Source organism: Passer montanus, unplaced genomic scaffold (genome assembly GCF_014805655.1).
Source record: "Passer montanus isolate IOZ18808 unplaced genomic scaffold, ASM1480565v1 scaffold28, whole genome shotgun sequence".
Classification (NCBI taxonomy): domain Eukaryota; kingdom Metazoa; phylum Chordata; class Aves; order Passeriformes; family Passeridae; genus Passer; species Passer montanus.
In genome coordinates, this window is record NW_024367483.1 from 8,929,717 (window position 1) to 8,949,619 (window position 19,903).

Sequence of the window (19,903 nt, forward strand, 5' to 3'; positions counted from 1 at the left end):
TGACGAATGCCATCTCTTGCTGGTTTTTTTGTGAACACTTGTAACTCTTACCTTGGCAACGCAGTGTGTTCTGAGCAGCATGTGTCAGATTTTTCCATGTTACTTTACATTAATACTGTGTTGAATATAGATGTCATCATAAGCTGTGTTGTGCCTGCACACCTCAGCCAGGCTTGCAGGTGAAATTGGGAGCAGCTGTAGTGTGTGCTGTGGTGACCATCTAAAACGTTGCTTTCTTCCAGCATTGCAGTTTGTGCTCTCTTGTCGTGTTGCAGGGTTTACAGTTTTTCATTGCTAGATTTCTGTAGGAGTTCAAAACTTGCAATTGACTAAGAGCTCTACAGACCACTAGTGGAAAATTTTCATGAAACTTCTTTTTTGAATGATCCTGTCCATACCACCTTTGTGCTCTGTTACCACCCCATTTTTCAGAAGTGGATAAAGTATCTTTTAGCTGCTGAGGGTTACACCTCCCTGCCTCAATATTTGAGGCTAGTACACCAGTCTGTGTTCTGGAGTGGCTGTGGGGGTGTGCTGACTCCTGCTGACACTCACGGGGCTCTGTCTTCTGGTACAGGGGTGGTTTTAGCATACTGAACTACACAGTAGTTTTGCTGTGGGTGTTGTGCAGAATCTGTGGGTTTGGGCTTTAATCTGAGTGAAATGTTAAGCAACATTGACTTGAAATGTTGAGGTTGCTGTGAAATGCTGTAAAGGAAGAACTGTGTCCTAAATGGTGTAAAAGATAGATTGACACAAAATATCATGAGCTGGACACTTTGATGACTTCAGTTGTTAGTGACAGGCTTTCTGAGTTCTCCTTTGATTAATTATAGGGTGGTTTTCCCATGTATTTAGTAGCATAATTCATTCTAAGCATTTGAAAATCACAATGAAAATAATCTATTCAGACTGGACTTTGCAATTTAAGAAGGCACTGATTTTTTTTTTTCAGTTGTATTTTGTAGTTTTCATTGTTTTGTAAATGTCATTAGCTTTTCTTTGCTATAAAGGATGAAATTCAGGAACATGTTGAAAGCCATCAACATGAGAGTTTCCCTGAAGTCTGGTGTTACCTGGTGATGGGACTTCAACAGGGACAGCATTGTTGGGAGCAGTAGCACCACTGAGTGTCCACAGTTTTAAAGTCTCTCTCCTTCTAAGGGTGTTAGAGAGGTGGAGTCCAAAGGACTTGTGATGTGCACTCCAGCTTGAAGGCTGGAGTGCAACTAGGGTAACTTTGGAAACATTACCTGACACAGATTTGTGTATGTAAACCACTTTTTTTTAAGGGCATTTAAGGTAATATTGGTATGCATATTCAAACAAGTTTTATTCTGAGATGCCCAGCTTTGACTTGATGCTTTTGTTTATAGCTGGTTTCTGAATTATTTTACCGGTGGATTTTTGTTGAAGAAAATGATACTCTGCACAGTATTTCTTTTAAAATGTTTCTGTTATCAAACTAATTGGCAACAGTCAAGAAGCTTATCAAAGTTTAGGTGCCAAGAAAATGGAGATTGTGTTTACAATATGCTTAACTACAGCTTTTTTAGCCATCAGGTAAAAGCATATTTTCAGCTTTACAGTAAGCAGAGGTAGACAAAACAATATATTTAATAAAAGCTTGTCAGAGAGGCATTAGTGTTTGCAAGGCATGATCTGGAGCTATTTAAATCTAATTGACCCTTGTATCTTCCCATACACAGAATTTGTGGAAATAAATGCACATGATATGATGGTATTCTATCCCCCTGTGGCTTCATCCTGCCAATTATTATAATTTCACTGGTGTTGTACCCCAGAATCCAGAGGGCTCCCTTTAGAAGAGGATGTTCACTTAACATTAGGGTCTGAGTCTGAGATGTAAAACTTTTGGACTGTGATTTATGCAGTTGTATTTCATGCCAGTTTTTACTTTTGTTGAATAGTAAATGGTAGGCTTGAGGTCACACATGGTTTGTGTGATAATTGTCCTTCTCACAGCTGTGTGACTCCAAGGAAACTCAGATACCTGTGCTTGAAATTTCTATGCCTATTCTCAAACCAAAAATGACACTTTCTGATTTTCAATCAAATTTCCTTTAAAACATAAAGCCACTTTGAAAAGTTGAATTTAGCTGTGTTTCTACTGGGTTTAAGCTGGAAAAAAAAAAGGAGAGTGTCACATGGAAGTTGAAAATAGTATTCATTTACATTCAGGTGTGTGCTGTGAATGCTTTAAAGCAAGCATCTGGAAAAGACTGGGTGTGCACTTGACACTCTTCGTTCTCTTCAGAAGAGGAGATGGCAGGAGCAGACTCCTGCTGCACTTCCCTTTTGTTTTTGCTTTTATTTTATTCTTCTCAAAGGTAGTTACTTTGAAACATAAATTTCTCCTAGGACCACAGTTGTTGGAAAAGTACTTTTCTTTTTTCCCCCTAACACTTTACACTGCATAGGTATAAAGGGCTTGATTAGAGGACTGAATACTATATTGTATCCCAGAAATCTTACATTATGACTGAGAAAGCATTCCTATACTTTGCGGATTTTAACTGTTGCCTTGTTTTGATGTAGAACTGTGGGAAAATCTATGAGAACATTTTTAAGCTTGTAAATATTTTTTTAAGCTAAATAGCTTTATAGATGGCTTGCACAGGGATTTCTGTTCTTGGTACTATGTATTTTCCCATGTATCAGGTACTTTTCTTCAAATTCTGCTTGTATCTCTTATGTAATTTCCCACCTGTTTGAGGATTTATTTTTTTTTCATTTAGAGACTTTCCCACTACTGTGTAGTTTTCTTACTTTAAAATCTTTTAATTATTTGGTAGTAGTAATTTGCAAGCTTTACTTAATTCTGGCATCTAAGCTTATAACATTTTTTTAATGGGGTACTAGAGTTAAATCTTCTCTGTCTATATCCCATTACTGTTTTGGAAATTAAAAAACAACTGATAGCTTACTGGCAACTTTTAAAAGTTCTCTCTGGTCTTGCATGTGTTTTATGGGACTTAGTGCTGAAAGCCACAGGATGTCTCTTGTGACAGCCCTGTCTGGACCACAGTTGTCCCCTGGCCTGAAGCTTCCTGGGATGCCTTTTTGGTACAGTCTGCAGGTCTACAGGGTAACCTCTATTAATGGTGAAGACAAGACAGATTTCCTCATCATCACCACTTCCAGCTCTTGCTAAGTTACCTTGTTGCCTTGAAGCTTTTTCTGGGGCTGATTTTAAGGTGACTGGTAAATGTGCCACCTGCTGCTGGTGCTGAGTGGAGGGTGTGTGCAGTGCACAGGCTCTGCTGAGTTTTTAAAGGCCAGGGAAGTTGCCGAGTGCTTTGTGATCTAACTGAACAGAAAAGAATTGAGGATTTTACTCTCAGAGTTTATCGTCTCTGTAGTTTGATGGAGAATGTGTTGGCATAATGCTGCTGCTAAGAAGTCAGCACAGAATTTAAATTTTTATTTCAAATAATTTTCCAAAAATGTGAACTTGTTAGAGGCATGTTTTATACCCCTTTTATTCAGGTCAGCTTCTGAAGCTTCAGGTAGGTGCTTATGAACCAAGGTGATTGTAGATTTCTTGAGCTCATGTACGAAGGTATTAGAATATAGCACCTTCAGCTTTCTGTGGGAGGTGAGGCAAATGTGTGTTTTAATATAAGGTCCATTAAAAAGTGCCCCCCAAACTTTAAGCAATATCTTTCTTCCTCCATGAAAGAAAATGGCCTAGAAAATTTCAGTTGCCCTCTGTGGAGTGCAATGCTGAATTTACTATTTCTTTAATTGTGAGGTAGTAAAATTACATGCTGGTCCCTGGTGTAGATCTCACTACGTCTGAATGCTGTAGTGTCTCTCTTGTGGTTGAAGTTCCTTTCAATTTTAACATCACCTGCATGGTGGTTATTACCCAGTGCAAGTGAAAGCTGCTGGCTGCCCTTCACAGGCCATGGCATGGTCCCTTTCTGCAGGGACACAGCCCGTGCCAGCGCCTTCCTGGTGCTTGACCCACCAGGAAAGGCTGTCTCACCCCAGAAGCTGGAATTGCTGTCAGAAGCCTGTCACTTTCCAGGCAACCTATTAAACACTGCCCCAGATTTTATGTGTTCTTGAGTAGAGTTGTGCCTTGTGTCTGTCTGTGCCCATGTGCCCCTCCCCAGGCTAAAAACATGTCTCTTCACACAATTTCTTTGTAGATGGTTAGTGGAGGGCAGGATGAGCTATCAGACAATTTTACTGAATGCTGCAAATAGTGCTGTGTGAATTTCTGATGTAGTTTTTGTCTTATAATGCCCAGCAGTTGGGGAGGGTGACCAATTGAGGCTGTGGGATGAGTTCACCTCTGGCAGACCTCAGTGCAGTGCAGTGGAGGTTCTCCCCCTCTGTTCTTCTTGCCAAGCCCTCTGTGTTGTCTCTTCTAACTTCTTGTGGCCCAAGATGTGGGCAAGAGCAGGCAGTGTGATCAGGAGCTACACACTGGCTGGCCAAGGTGCTGGGAAGCCTGGGGGTGCTTCTGAGGCTTTGGGGATCCCTGAGGCAGGCCAAGTTGCAGGAGGTGACCTTGAGCTGTTGCTTTTGAGGTAGGAGGGTAGACATGTGCCTGGGTACGTGCCCACTCCGTGATTACAATGCCTGTTTCTGTAGGAAATCATGTTACTATTTTTTTTTTAAATTGGACTAAATGGAAGACCTTTATTGAAAGGCTTTCTGTTAAGTTTGGTTGGGTTTTTTTTTTCCTGTCCTATTCAAAACAGACAGCTGAACTCTTTCCCCAAATTGCTCTTATATTGAATACAGTGAACTCTTTGTAATACAGACCTGTCTGTGAAAAAGTGCAGTTTAAATTTTATTTACAATTTCTCTGCTGTACTATGCTGAATTTTGTGTGGAAAAATTGCAAAGTCTTCCTGGTATCGCTTTCCTAGGGCATGTTGCAGAGTAGTTTGAGGTGAAGGGGAAGCTTTGATCTTTGTGCCATTAACAGCTGCTGTAAATGAAATCCTTCTGGATGTGCACACCTAAAGCAGGGAGTGGAGAATATTGTATGGCATTTCAGCCCATGCAAGAGCAGATCTGATTGTGCATGTTCATTTGTCAGAAGTGTACACCAGGAACACCACATCTCTACCACTGTGAGATTTTTAATTAATCTGCCATTGGTGTAAGTTTTCTGCTATAGTGCCTAGGTAGGATGGGGGCTGCAGGAGGCTTTTCCCCCCATCAGCTTCTCTCACTAGATAAAAGAAGAATTAAAATAATGGCAGAGAAACAACTCATTCTTTTAAAGGCTGCTGCTCCACAACAGTTGACCCCGGTGGAAATTGGTGCAATCTTTGTCTTATGCCTTTGTCTTATCCCCTCCCTTGTCCCAGCCCTGGCTCTCACTAAGTTGGCAGGAAATCAGCTTAGTGCAGAGACCGCCTCTCTGATAGTTTATTGGGACCCCGGCCTGGCTTGCCAGAGGTTTGGATGAGTCGTGGTGCTGGCTCTTAGGGACGAGTGGATCTGGCAACACCAGCCTGGGCTGGCCAGCACTGGCAGGAACTGCAGCCTGGAAGGAGCAGCTGACTCCTCGGAAGCAGCTTGGGTCTGACAGTCCCTGTGAGTGTTACTGTTTGTAAGTATTGCAGAGCCTGGGATCCCACTGATCTGAGGACACTTGGGATTTCCAGAGTTGGTTTGTTTGTTCCTAGAATAGTAGCCCTTGTTATCATAACAGCAGGGTGATAGTGAGGAGCTAGTTTGGTGTTTCCTTGGAGCTCTTCGGTACTGTGCAGAGCAGGGTGAGGCTATCATGGTGTCTGTTTGGGGAAAACCAGCCCTATAAATATCCTATAAATGTTTGAGTGTTTGAAGGGGCTAGTAGGACTGCCTTTTCCACTTGAGAGTTAGGTCTGTGAGAGGACTGTGAAGAGCATCAAACATGACCCAGAAGAGCTTGTGTTTGATGTGATGGGTTAAGCTGTGATTGGGATGCAAAGGAAAATATCTCAAAGTATAAATGTGTGGATGTCACGGCAGTGTTGCTTTAGACCAGAAAGACAAGACTGAACATTTTTAATAGTGGCTACAGTAAATTTATACCCTAGGTACTAATCTTTCCTGTGAGGAGAAAGCTTAAGTCTTGGTGGTGCTACCTGGTCCGACACTGTAAAATGGGATGTTTATACATGATGGTAAATATCTGTGAACTGGGAATAAAATTTTAGAACAGAAAGTAGCCAGGAGGGATTGGAAAATATCGTAGAATGATCTAGGTTGGAAGGGACCTCAAAGCTCATTTTGTTCCAATCCCCTGCCATGGGCAGGGACACATTCCACTGGACCAGGTTTCCCAGAGCTCCATCCAGCCTGGCCTGGAACAGTCCCAGGGATGGGTCAGCCACAGCTTCTCTGGGCAACGTGTGCCAGTGCCTCACTGTCCTGACAGTACAGAATTTCTTCCTAATATTAATGTAAACCTCTCAGTTTGACGTAATTCCCTCTTGTCCTGTCACTCCAGGTCCTTGTAAATAGTCCCTCTCCATCTTTGCTGTGGCCTCTACCTGACCCCACTGGCTTTAGTTTGCCATGGCTTGTGCATGTTTTTGGCAGGTCATTTGGTGTTGAGGTGGGATGGGCTGTGAACCATGTCACTGCCCGGCTGTTGGCCATGGGGGAGCTCTTGGAGGAATCCTTCTGAATTTATGTGTACTTTACAGATAGTATGTGCTGGTGCTTTGGAAGACCCCTCCCACTGCTACCAGTAACTAATTACTCAACAAAATTGAACTGGAGCAGAGATTTTTGCTAATTACTGTCACAGTTACTGGAGTACGTAAGAATCAAAGCCATTTTTGTGAAGCAGATTTTCCTGTGGTGGTTCCAGTGAATACAACCTGAAGTTTAACTTGCGTCTAGTTAAGTGAAACTGAAGATCTCACTGGTTTTAGTGTAGTTAATTAATTGCAGAGCTGCTGTCATTACTATTGAGAAGCTCACTGTTGTGCTGAGTGGGGTTTGGAGAAAATCATGATGGTCTAAAACAAAAAGACCTCAAAAAACTTGGTAATTTTGCATTTCTGGCACCTTTTTGTTTTCAGTAAGTACTAAGGTTGCTGTCCTTTCTTGATGAGCATCCTGTCCCTGAGGCTTATTTAGGACTAGCTATGAGTAGCAACTGGAAACATGGACTCAAGCAACAGTGTTCATAAATCAGTTCATAGACTGATTTTAAAATTTACCCCTGTGAACAGAGCAGGTGGTTTTCCTGCTCATTGCGAGAGTATTCCCCATGCAGGTGATTATTTGGCTCATAACTTCTGGGTGTTTTTATGTAAATAACTGTCAGAGGTGGGTTTTGCCTTGTATTTAGTGTCAGAGAATACAAACCAAACTCCTCAAACCTCTCCTTAAAATATTATCTCAAAATCTTTAACTATCAGCTTGAATAAAGACAAATGTATATGCTAAGAGTGAAACATTATTTTTTTGGCCACATATGAGGCTCAGAATTGTGAGTGTTTATATGAATGCATGATCTCATGTTGTGTAGAAGCCTTAATATCTGACATTTAAATTAATTGAAAAGTCACGAGTTAAAGCATGAAAAGCATGGAAATCTGGTGAGGGTATTCTGTGTGTTGTCTAGGATCAATATAAGTCACATAAAGCTATGATTAAGTAGAATCCTTAATGTAATTTTTGTGAGAAGAGTGTACACACCAAAGTAGTGCACTCAAGCATTTTTTCCCTGCAAGTTTTATTTGGGTTAGGCTGTGGTTGGCTGAAAGTTCCTGCCATACACTCCATACACTGTGTCCTTTTGCTCCTTGAAGTAAGTTTTTGCTCAGTCCAGTTGCACTTTGTACAAGCTGCTGCTGTAATTGTCAAATTTTGGCAGCCTGTGCAGAGCAGTCCCAGACTGAAAATCTGCTGTCTTTATGCATGTCCTTTACTCTCCACAGGTGATTTTTGTCTGAACCAAAGCTGAGGTGCATTTTGCATTACAGTGTGTGTAAAAATATATCTTTACCTACTTTCTTAGAGGATACAATGTCATGTAAGAGGTTTCTCTTTTCATATCCGAACAAAAGGAAGCCCAGATAGCAGATGCTGGGCAAGGGAACCTAATTCTGTTGTACTTCAAGGAGCACCTTAGAGCTGGTGCAGAGATTTAACTTGGTTTTTGTCGTAGCAAAATAGTGCTTCAAAAAAAAAAAAAGGTATACATATAACCACTTCCTAATTTTTGTTTTTATACATACATTTATTCTGCACATACACGGAGAAAAATAGTGAGGACAGATCTGGGAAAAGCAAAGCCTTCTGGATCTGACTGCATGTTTTTCCTGTGTTTCAGCTCAATATTTTCATGGGAGGAGTTTGGTTTTATTTGTCTATTTGGAACTTGACCAACAGCATATTTAGAAAATGGTTAATGTATCTGTGGTGCTGGAAGCTGTAATGTACAGCAGTGTCTGTGTGGGCCTTTTAACTATTCCTGGGAGATATGATTAATGTGGCAGAAAAATATATTCACAGTAGTAATTGAGGGTCTTTAGTGTGCTTGTCCTTTGTATGTTAAACTGTTTGTTTGTTTGTAGCAGAAACTTAAAGCCTCTTTATGGAGGATTACATTCCTCTAAGCTCTCAGTGTTCTTCTCATTACAGCAGCATCATATGAGGAAACCAGCTTATTAGCTACTTGTCTGCAAGCAATGCCATTAGCAGGTCCTCTGCAGCTCAGACTTCATTAGAATTGTCTTTAATATAAAATACTTGTGCAGTGTCATTTGAGTTTTCCTCCAATAAACAAATCTTATAAATCAGTGTTGTACTAGAAAGTAAAGAAATTTGGATTTGTGTGGAGGGCCTGAGTCAAAATGCCATTCTCAGCATCTGCATTTCCTCTTTTTCTTTTTGTCTCTAATAAAAGTATTCATCCCTCAGGAATCAGAACCATGGCTTGGGATGGAAGGCACCTTAAAGATCATCTGTTTCCAACCTCCCTGCCGGTGGCAGTGGCACTTTGCACTAGACCAGGGTGTGCAGAGCCCCATCCAGCAGCCCGGCCTTGAACACTTCTGGGAATGGGGCACCCACAACCTCCCAGGGCAACTTATTCCAGTGCCACCACCCTCACAGCAAAGATTTTTTTCCTGATGATACAATTTAAATGTACTTGTGTCAGTTTGAAGCCATTGCCCCTTGTCCTGTCACTCCAGGCTCTTGTAAATAATCTCTCTCCATTTTTCTTGGAGGCTCCTGTCATGTGTGGAAGACTGCAAGTTACCCCTAAGCCATCTCTGCACAAGGCTGAACAATCCCAGTTCTCTTAGCCTTTCCCCATAGGAGAAGTGTTCCATACTTCTAATCAGCTTGGTGCCCCTAGTGCATTTTCATTATGTAGTACATAATTGAAATGTGAACTGTGTAGTGAGGCCATAGATCCTGTTTTCTCCTCCTAATGGTTGGATCATCTCATTCATTCCTGAACATACAACTTTATCTGCACTTGGAAATGGAAAACGGTTGCTTTGTTTTCTGAGTTTTTAAGTGCTTGTGTTGCAAATGCAAATATTTGGATGTTGCCATGAATAAAGCTGAAGTTTACATGTGCTTCTTCAGAAGCTAAAGAGAGGAGAAAATAAACAGATCAAAAGGTGGCTAATTTCCCCCCCTCAAATTTGTCTTCACTGTAATTCAGTACTAGTCAGTTTATGAGATTTGCCTTGTTTAAAAAAAACATTTGTGTAATTTAGCTTTTTGCTTTGATTGTAGGAAGTTATCAGAGTTTACAGTACTGTTGTGGAACTTATTTGGGTACAGTATCTCCCTAAGCTGATAGTAGTGCAGATCCTTTTCTGCTTCGTTGGTGCTGGCACAGCTACTGAATATGCTATTGTGTGAGGTTATAAACCAGATAATCTTAATTGGGCATTTCCTGAGAGCAAGGGAGGGATGGCTGAAAAAGGAGAGACTTGGAAATAAGGGCATGCATTCCTAATACACAAATTTGGCTTCCATCCAGGAAAATGGGAGAATTTCCTGTTAGTTAAAATCTTCCAAGAGCTGAAAGCCTGAAGATACATAGTGCCTACATACCTCAGGGAGCCAGAGGAAAGGGAAAGGCTGGGAATAGCTTGTGCATGAAAGCCCCAGGGAACAGACTGCTGCACGATGTGGTGGGACTGAGGGGTGTGAGCAGCTGGATCCAGGGCAGCCATACCATCTCCTTTGTGTGGCCAAGGACTTGGGGTACCCTGCAGCAGCTGTACCAGCACAGTCTGGTGTTGGAGATCAGGTCCTGGGGGCTTTTTGGAGTTGAGTGAAATGCTGTTCAGGCTTCACGGAGAATGTGTGTGTGTGTGACATGTGTGCCCATACATCCTAACGCTGCAGATATTACTGGAGCCTTGACTCACTAAACTGGAGGATCTCTGCTAGAGGAAAGATACAGAATCAGTCATGTAAATTTGAGGATAGGATAGCAAACAGAAATGAGTGCAGGAAAACCTGAAAGAACAGAGGTGGATTTCTTAGCACGTGGTTCTGTTGGAATGATCTGGTTTGTGTGTCCATTTGAAAAGAGAGGCTGCTTATTAAAGTGAATTAAAGTAAAGTGAGTTGTAATTCAGAATTTAAACCTCTGCTGAGGCAAGGTTGGGAAAAAATAGGGGATCAGGAGAGAGCTGCCTTGGAAAGATATGGCAGCTTTTTTATGTTAGAAAGGGTGGTTGTGATCTGAAACTTCTCTCACTGACCTGATTTCATAAGCATACATTGGTGTAGGTACTTCAGACACTTGTAAATACTTGTCTGCTGCCTTCTTAATTTTTTACTTTGTTTTAGTGTAGGGTGAGCTCTTTTGGCTATTTTTGATTATAGCCTCTGAGTGAATTATTATTCTAATTATTTTATATATCTGTGTGGTTTTAGACATTTGAGGGTCTGTATGCTACAGTCACTTCAACTGAAGTTAGCCCAAGCTTCTTCAGCTTTTAGGGTAAATGTAATTTGAATGAGCATTAATAGCAGTAAGGAGGGTGGCTTGCTTCATATGTAGAAGTCTGTCTGTAGTATTAAATACTTCCTAACATACAGAAAAGACTTAACTGTTTAGCAGTTGCACTAGAAATTGATCTCTAAGCTTCAGTCATGGGTCACAGTAACATCAGTTTTCTGTATGCCACAGTAACTAGAGCTAAAGGAATTTTATTCAAAACAAATAAAATTTAGCCATTTTGACTTTGCAGAGTAGTACAGATGCACTAAATAAAGTCATATCAGGAATTCAGTAATACAAGCTCTCTGAATATGCAATTGTTTCATAAGTGTCTTAAGTGAAAAGAAAAGGAAAAAGAAAATTGAATCTCACTGTCTGATAGAGAATGAGGAGAGGGTTTGACAGTTGCCTGCTCTGCCACTTGTAATGAAAAGAAATAGAATTACTTGTGTTAATACAGTTTCATGGGTAATAACATACTGTCATTATAACAGTGAAGGAGACTAATGACAAGTTAAACATCCAGTTGCAAAAAAGGTCAGTGCATAGTAAAGATGAGTGAAGCAGTTACATCAGATCTGTGAGGATGAGGGCAGATGGTGAATGTGTGGAAGAGAAGGCCACCAGTGGGAGCTTTTAGCTACCTTATGCAGTTTAACAATTGTTTCTGAAGATCTGTTAGTCTATTAGCAAGTATTAAAAGAACATGTTGATCAGGTGGAAATAATGTCAATTACTACTCCTAGAAAGGGAGTGTGTCCATTATTTAACTTCTGTATGATTTGAAGTAAGTCAGTTAGAAATGAGTGGCAACTTGTCCACATTTAGCTGAAGAAACAGTAATGTCTAAACCAGACAAATGCCCCAAAGCTTCATTTAAGATGTTCAGGAGAAATGTTAATTTTCCTCTTAATTCCTGTCACTTAACAATGGTGCTTTTTGATTCTCTGTGTTGTTCTTTTAATTACCAGTTAGAAATTCTGGAGCCGAATACCTTAAACTCTTGGTCTTTAAAAAAGTATACTTGGATGCTTAAGTCATCTGTTGATGAGAAAGGAGCATCTCTGGGTGCAGTTCTGATCTGTTAAATGTGTATGTCCATGGGAAGGGGGCCTTGAAACACAACTTTTACACTGGAATGCTGAAATGTGAATGGAAACTACAGATGTCCAAGTTTATAAGTCACAGCTGTGCTCCTAAATTAACAGCCAATATTTTGAACTGCTAAGAGATTGTTTGTTGGTAAACTGTCTCTTCTGTCTTTTCCCAGTCTCTGTGAACGATGAATATCCTCCAATCAGCCTTTCCAAGTGTTGTATATATTGTGGAAGATACAGAAATCTCTTATAACTTGTTGTTGTAATAATTTATAGTGAAACTATTTTGTGTTTTGTTCACCATCATGTTCGTGGCAAATAGAAAAAGAAATCCACTTTATTAACGTGCCCTTGAATTGGTGCTGCCAATTTTAATGCTCTTGTAATGATTTTTCCCAAATACTCTATTTAATTTCTTTGATTCTTGCCAGACTTAGGGGCAGGAAAGCAACTTTATAGGGGAAACAAGTTGTGGCTTTGTACAGTGCTACGAAATGCACAGAGTAAACAAACAAGGGGGTGAGGGATGAGGATAGAGTGGGAGTTTGTTTTCCTTCATCACTTCACTTTTCTTGTGCCAACAAAAGGGTTTTTAAAAGGAAGAGAAAAAAGAAAGAGGCAAATTGGATTGTTAGTAGTGTCTCTTAGGATCATAAATGAGGGGAAGATTGTGTATGTAATTCATAAACATCCTGAACTATACGCCTTCTATTTCAACTTATTAGGGCATGAAGTAGTGCCTGCCAGGTTAATTTCTCACTAGGGAATTCAGCATTCATGCAGATCTTAATTTCCTCCTCTATACAAAGTAGTGATAAGAGAAGAATAAGGGTATTTGAATATTTGATTCCAGATAATTCAGCAAAAAAATAAGTCCTTTAGAAGAAGCTGCAAGACAATTATAGTTGCTATTTTAAATTGAATTTGGAGAGTACCAGGAGAATGTTTATTTGTTCCTGATAGGAATTATGCTTTTTGTCATGTGAACAAAACCCTGTGCTTTACAAAAATTTTCTCTTTCATAGATGAAATTACTGTTTTGAGTTCAGGATGTGGTGGGCAAAGAATAAAAAAGAAAAACCATTTGCAAATATTTTTTCTCTATTTCCCATCTGCCAAAGGAGCAATTGAATTTGTTAGTATGGAACAATGGTCAATGCTGTTTTTGCATGGTTTTAATGGTTAAGATGCTTTTAATGGTTTACAGGAGTTCAAGGAGTGTTCCAGCTTAGTGCCTGCTTTCTGCTTCTGTGATGGGATAGCTGAGCATGACCACAGTGAATCATCTGTTGGCTCTAAACAGGGGTGGGACCAGATTTTTATTAAAGTGAAACAAAACCAAGCCTCAAAATTCTTATGGAGTGAATATTCAGGAGGCCCAGAACCTCTTGTTCTTTTTCTCATTTCAAGTGTTGCTTTAAACTCAGTCGTGGGTGCTGACTTACGTGATTTGGGAGAGTTGGATTCAACTGGTGTAGGAAGGCAGTTTGGATGGATTCCTAAAGTTCTGTTTCAGTGTCAAGAAACTCATTTTGTTTGGAAATTTTATAGTATTTCTCTTAAAACACCTCACTGGTCAGCAAAGTTGAATTTCCAGGTTTTGTGTTTGGAATGATTAGGAATTGTTTATGTTAAGGAAATAATGGGGTTGAGAATTACTGGGAGTTAAAGAAGTTGGTTTTGGTGGGTGTTCAGTCAGCTATTTCCACTACTGCCACTGGAGATCAGAGCTATGGAGTTTTATTTGTTTAGAAGAGCCAACTGTGGCTTTATATAGGCTTCTTAAACCTATGTTGCATAATCTTACCCATTTTCCAGTTTAAAAAAATCCAAAACCAAGCAAACACAATAAAATGCAAAATCATTACATTTTGGAATTAATGATTCCCAAAAAAGTGCCCAAATTCCAGACAAACTAAGACAAACTTGAGTAATGTAGGTTCTACCCCTTTGGGGTGCATAAACCTCATATGGAGATGCCTTTAATGTTTGTGGAGGAGTGTAAGTGTTAAGAAATTATTTTGCTGGTTTTTGGCTCTAATCTTATTTTGATGATCTGTTTTCTTTTTAGCACCAGCAAACATTTTTAAATCAGCTGAGGGAGATCACCGGTATCAATGACATCCAGGTACTACAACAGGCACTGAAGGTAAGTGACTTGGAGCTGAATGAACCTGAATGCATTTTAACTGCCTGTGAAAGCCATAAATCCATCCCTTTCCTACTCTGACCCTCCCTTCCCTTCTTTCCCTTCCATCCCTTCTTTCCCTTCCCCCCTTGAATTTATTTCAGGGGGAGGAAAAAAAGCTAATAATGATAGCTTGTTCACTTTGCATGGAATCTTCTTCTCTTTTAGTACTGACCTGAAAATTAATCAAGTGTTCAAAAATGAAAAGACAGGAATGTTATGTCTTGCCTTTAACCTTTGTGCGGATTGTTTTGGGATCTGTTGGTGCTACTACAGATGATCAGCTCCTGAGGAACCAAGTGGTGTTTTCTTGTCAATGTGTGGCTGTTTTCTACCATGCACAGGCCTTGCTCACTGTGTAGAATGAAGAACTGCTTGAACTTGCCAACCTTTGCTAATTTGGTATTGTTTCAATGTTTTTTCAACCATTGTAGTTTATTTCACAGCACAGAATTCTTTGATGCAAGGAGAAAATGGCAGATCTCTCTCTGTTTCCATATAAATAAATATATATAAAAATTTTAAAAATGCTTTGTCTCTCTCAAGCAGAACTTTTTAGCCATTTATACATGGTAAATGAGGATTTAGTAATTTAAATCAAAATATATATCTACACAAATACAGGTAGTTGTTCTTAGCATAAGTCATGTGCACAAATGCTTTTCAAAAGCTGGTATCTATGGCTTTAAAAATGAAACTGTATATTTTCAGAAGAATTTGTCTGATCCTGTTGAAGCTGACTCCAATGAATGTGCTGGTTTGTTGAGAGGTTGACCTACACTACAAGCTGGTTTTTTTTTTCCTTTTTATTTCCTGAAATAAGTAAAATGCTACCAGAGCAATTTTTTGTAAGATGTTTTATCTTTATTGTGGTTAAAAATAGTGAAATGTGCAGAATATGTCAAGATTGCAAACTTTCTTTTTGAGAAAGTTTGTCAGTATTTTACCTGACAGTACAATGGCTATTGATTTGAAGTTGCTAATTCTGTCCTTTGTTTTTAAGAAAAAATAAAGAAAGGGTGAGAGGACTCTTACTTGTTTGTTTTTTTTTTTTTACTCTTAAAGGACAGCAATGGTAATCTGGAGCTGGCTGTGGCTTTTCTCACTGCGAAGAATGCCAAGGTTCCCCAGCTAGAGGAGGCAACTTACTACCAAACAGCCCTTCCTGGGAATGACAGATACATCAGCGTGGGCAGCCAGGCAGATACCAGTAGGTATCTTTTCTTTTCATAAATTTAGTTTAAAGGCATGGGAAATAAAACCTTGCCTATGACATAATATTAATCTGCAGATAATTCTTACCTATCAATTCTTAGATTATTTTGTATTCTCTCTCTTCTTATTTCAGTGGGGTTTGTTCTTGTTGTTCTGTTTTTTTTTATTTGAGCTACCTTTAGGCATTGCCTTTACATATATGTATGATACTGATCAAAGGGTGAGTAACTGGGCTTTCCATCTTTTTCTACCTTTTTTCCCCTCCCCTATATTACAAGTTTTATTTTGGGGTCATGCAGTAAATAATTTAAGGCAAAAGCTGGGTACTCTTCTGTCAAAACAAAATTGGAGAAGAGTCTGTCATTGTTTGTCTTAATATGTTAAAGCTTAATATTGTTAAGAGTAGCTCCTCCCTGACAGGAATGACTTTCCCAAAGGGAGACGTGGGAGGGTAAGTGTGAATTCTGTACTAAAAGAGTAGGTATTTTATATATGAAATTAGCCTTAAATATACCTGATTTTAAACAATTTAATTTAGTTCATGCAGAAGGTCCCACAACCTGCATTTCTCTGAGTCTTGCAGGTTCTAATCCTCTGCTTTAGTGTAGAGTTATTTTTATGGGGAGAAAAAAAAAAAGTGTTCTGGAAATAAATATAGGAAATAACATAGAAATAAAAGTCAAGTAAGTTTTGTAGTGGGATTGATATCTGTAAATTCTGAGTTTCTTGATGCTATAATTACATTACACCATTTGCAATGTAGATGGAGAATATTTTAATTACATATCAGTTCTTTGGCCGTATATGTAGTACATCTATGTAGATTTCATTAAACAAGTTAGGATTTTTTAGTGCCTCCTTAGTTTTGCTCATGGTGGCTTCAATGTAATGAAGTTTAGTTAGATTTCCTTATGAAATGTACAATTATCTTTTGTCCGGAGAACCTTGACATGAACATTTTAAACTTTTTTCATTTATTAGAGATGAGTTTATTCTCACCATGTCCAGTCTGAAAACTGCATTTAAATCCTTGGTATTATTAGCAACCCTGTATAAAATGTCCTGAGTGCATTATAGGTAGTTGTGTTATCCATGCAGTAAGTTGTGGTGGGTGGCTTGGGGTTTTTTGTGTATTTTTTTCTTTTCATTCCTTTGGAAAGAAAACATACACAACCTTCCCTGTGTGTTTAATTTTCAGTTTTAGAAAGTTGCCATTGAGAGAATGAAGGCTATTAAGAACAAACTCACCACTGTGTCATAGTTTCTAGTACTGACAGCCTGCTATGGCAGTGGAATAGTAAGCTGGATTCTCTTGGAGTCTGTGTTTAATTAGATTTAATAGCAATCCCATTAATAGAAGTATTTAGTTTTGCTGTCACTTACTGTGCTGTACAACCTTACTGAAGAAATTAGGTGACAAGGGATGTGAATGAAATCTGCAAGAGCCCACATTACCCATGACAGATGGTCAAACTGAGAAGGGTAGGTCTTGAGTTGTACATTCCAAGGTGAATTTCAGGATTCACTTCTCTTCTCTGGAGGGCTGGAGGCAGATTCCTTACAGTTATACAGCACGACAAGTCAGTGATCAAGAAACATCAGCTGCTGTGGGAAAAGTAGGCTTTGAATTTTTTTTAGCAATCTTTAGTATTTGGTCAGGTCCTCACTGACAACAAAGATGAGAGCCCTTTACTGTTTTAGTTAGACTGAAAACACATTATGAGATAAAGGCATCTTTGTGAACTTTTCATCATATTGGAGCACTTACAAGGCAAGAACTGAGCACCTACTGAGGAACAAAAGTCAAAACCAGTGTGACCATGGAGCCCCCCAAGCTCCTGTAGTGATCTAGTGAATGCTTCTGGAAGAAACCTTTCCTTGTAATGTACTTGCCTGTAATTGTTTGGGTTCTAGATTTAAGAAGTGCAGTGTACCAAAAAGGCCAAGTTGCAGGGCCCTGTGTTAGTAAACACTGTCATGTAAGGGGATGTGAAAGAGCTTGTGAGGAGAGAATGGAAGCGTGGGCACAGGATGGGAAATCTTCAGCAGACAGCTTTGTCCATCAGGACTCCCTTCTGCAAAATAACACGTCTTAGCAGTTCTCAGTGGCTATGCTGAGTTAATGACAGGATCTTGTCTCTCAAATTTGACTCCCTTTATTATCCCACATAGGTATAATTACATTAATTAATTAAAACTCACCCTTACTGTTCCTTGCTGCTTAACTCCCTCTGTGCATTTGGAACTTGGGATGTTTAAGTCACCAAGCTTTGTGGTCCTGCCAAGTTACAGCATCCAAACTGGAAAGGAGACAGTCACAGATAAATACTAGCGCTGTCTTTTATGCCACAGAAAAACTCCAGCCATTTACAAAGGCTGTTGAATGTATTCCTTGCACAAAGATGTACCAGATGTGAGCTTGACTGACTACATTTCTTTAATGTGGTTACTTAGTTAAAGGGGTAGAATGAAACTGTTACTGTGTACCATAACAGCCTGAATTATGCAGTGGCTCTTCAAAAGTGACAGTGGTCATAAGTGGTTTGAGAGTTGCGTCGTGGATGGTAGGAGGTATAAGGAGACCTGAAATGCAACATCTCAGCAGCTGCAAAAAAATAATAGGTTTTCATTAAACATGCTCCATCTGATAAACAAAGACTGACTTGCACAATCAGTGTTACTCATTATGCTTGCCTTTTTGTCTGTTCAAAATGGCATGTGCAAGCACCTACAAATGTAGTATTTTCACATCAGCAGTGACGCAAACTTAATCTGATCCTTTTCAAAGGTAGTTTTAACATTTTGACTTTCTTTTCCTTCTTGCACTCTGTGAGAAGAAAGTGCTTAAGCATTAGGTTTCCACAGTACAGATGCACACTTTTTAGTCCAAGGTAATTTCAGCATTCTGCTTGGTAGAGGAAATTCTAGGCATTATACTTAAAGAAGAACAAAAGAAGTTTAGTAGTACTTCCAAATATTTTCATTTTATTTCTCTAGAAACCTTTTTATTCCCATTTGAAGTAATTTTGTGTATTTTCATCTATGGCTGCACAACAGAACTGTTGGATTGCTAAGAATGTATCCATTTTCTTCTTATTATTGAAGGAACTTGAAGAACCCAGGGTTAAAGGAAGGAACAGAGTGAAGAGATATATTTTGGAAGCTGTGTTGTGTTCCGATGAAACAGCTGTCAGGACAAATTCTCTCCTTCCCCTCTTTTGAAAACACAATTATTTTTCTTTAAAACTGAATTATTAGTTTTTGCAATTGCACATTCCATAGCCAAAACAAAAGATTTCAAGCCCTTTTATAAGGGCATATTACAGTGTAACTATGAAATGCCACAAACAGCAATTTGAAGATTGTAGACTTTATGGCTTCTGGCTTTTTATATCTTCCTGTTCTTACTTTGAGGCTTTGCATGTGTCTCAAAAGTCACCGAGTCCTTTCCAGTGAGGTAGAGTTTAGGCTCAGTGGTACCTAAATCCTTCTGTAGTGGTGTTTATAATACATTTCTTACTGTTCTATTCTAGAGACTCTGAAAAGTTTATAGGATAATTTCTTTTGGAGCTTCACTGCCCCTACTTTTAGACTCCTAGTGTCTTGCCTAAATTCCTTTTGCTTTAGGTTAAGTCCTTTACTCCTTGTGTGCTCCTGTGGAAATTATAGTACACTTCATTCCTTTTATCTCAGATGACATGTTGCATGCTCAAAGACAGTGTATCAAAAGACTTCTCTCAGATCTAAACGAAACAGCCTAAATTCCTTTCAAGTATTTGGATGCATTTCCTATAGCTATTGCCATTTTTTTTCTTCTCATCTAGGCCTTCTTTAGTATTCTTTTTTCCTGAGCTGTAGCACTCAAAACTATAATGAAGACATCAGCTTAGTTCTTAAGAAAAATAGGTGAATCTCTATAAATATCCACGTAGTACTCTGACAGATGTGTAACACTTCCTATTTTCTTCAGTGCTGTGATTATGTGAATTGCAGATTGAACATGAGTCGGCTGTAGCTCCTGGATCCTTCTTGGCACAAGTCCTAGTCAGTCCTCATTCTCTAGCTGTTCATTTATTGTTTCTGTGAGTAGGATTTGACAGTGGCTTCTTCTGTCACCTTGCCTAACTCAGCCATCACTGTGTGTCTTCATGACATTTCCTTCTATTTCAAGGATTATTTGTGTCATCTCCATCCAGGTTCCTGGGAGTTTTGCCAGCTTGGTATGTCAAGGTCCCCGCTTCAAAATGTCAGGAGTCTTGTACCTTGAGGTCCTCTTTTCATCTTACAGATTCACTTGTTGCTTTGTGTCATGATTGCCTTTCTTCTTCCCCATCAGTGTGAGAGTCTTTGGTTTAAGGTGTTGCAGGATGTAAATATATCTGAGATGAGGAAGCTGTGGGATAGTGCTGGCTAATATTTACAAGTTCTTGCACC

At 39.3% G+C, this 19,903-nt stretch overlaps 1 protein-coding gene across 7 annotated transcripts in view; it reads left to right on the forward strand.

Annotated features, from left to right (window-relative positions):
• The first annotated feature begins 14,137 nt into the window (after nucleotides 1–14,137).
• Nucleotides 14,138–19,903, forward strand: part of USP25 (ubiquitin specific peptidase 25) — a 67,411-nt gene continuing 61,645 nt past the window's right edge. For 6 of the 7 annotated variants that reach the window (XM_039713177.1, XM_039713181.1, XM_039713182.1 and 3 more), the window contains exons 1-2: nucleotides 14,138–14,215; nucleotides 15,320–15,464. The gene's annotated coding sequence lies outside the window, so the exon portion shown is untranslated. Of the gene's footprint in view, nucleotides 14,216–15,319; nucleotides 15,465–19,903 lie in introns of those variants that run through there. The other variant, XM_039713184.1, reaches the window with a different exon arrangement.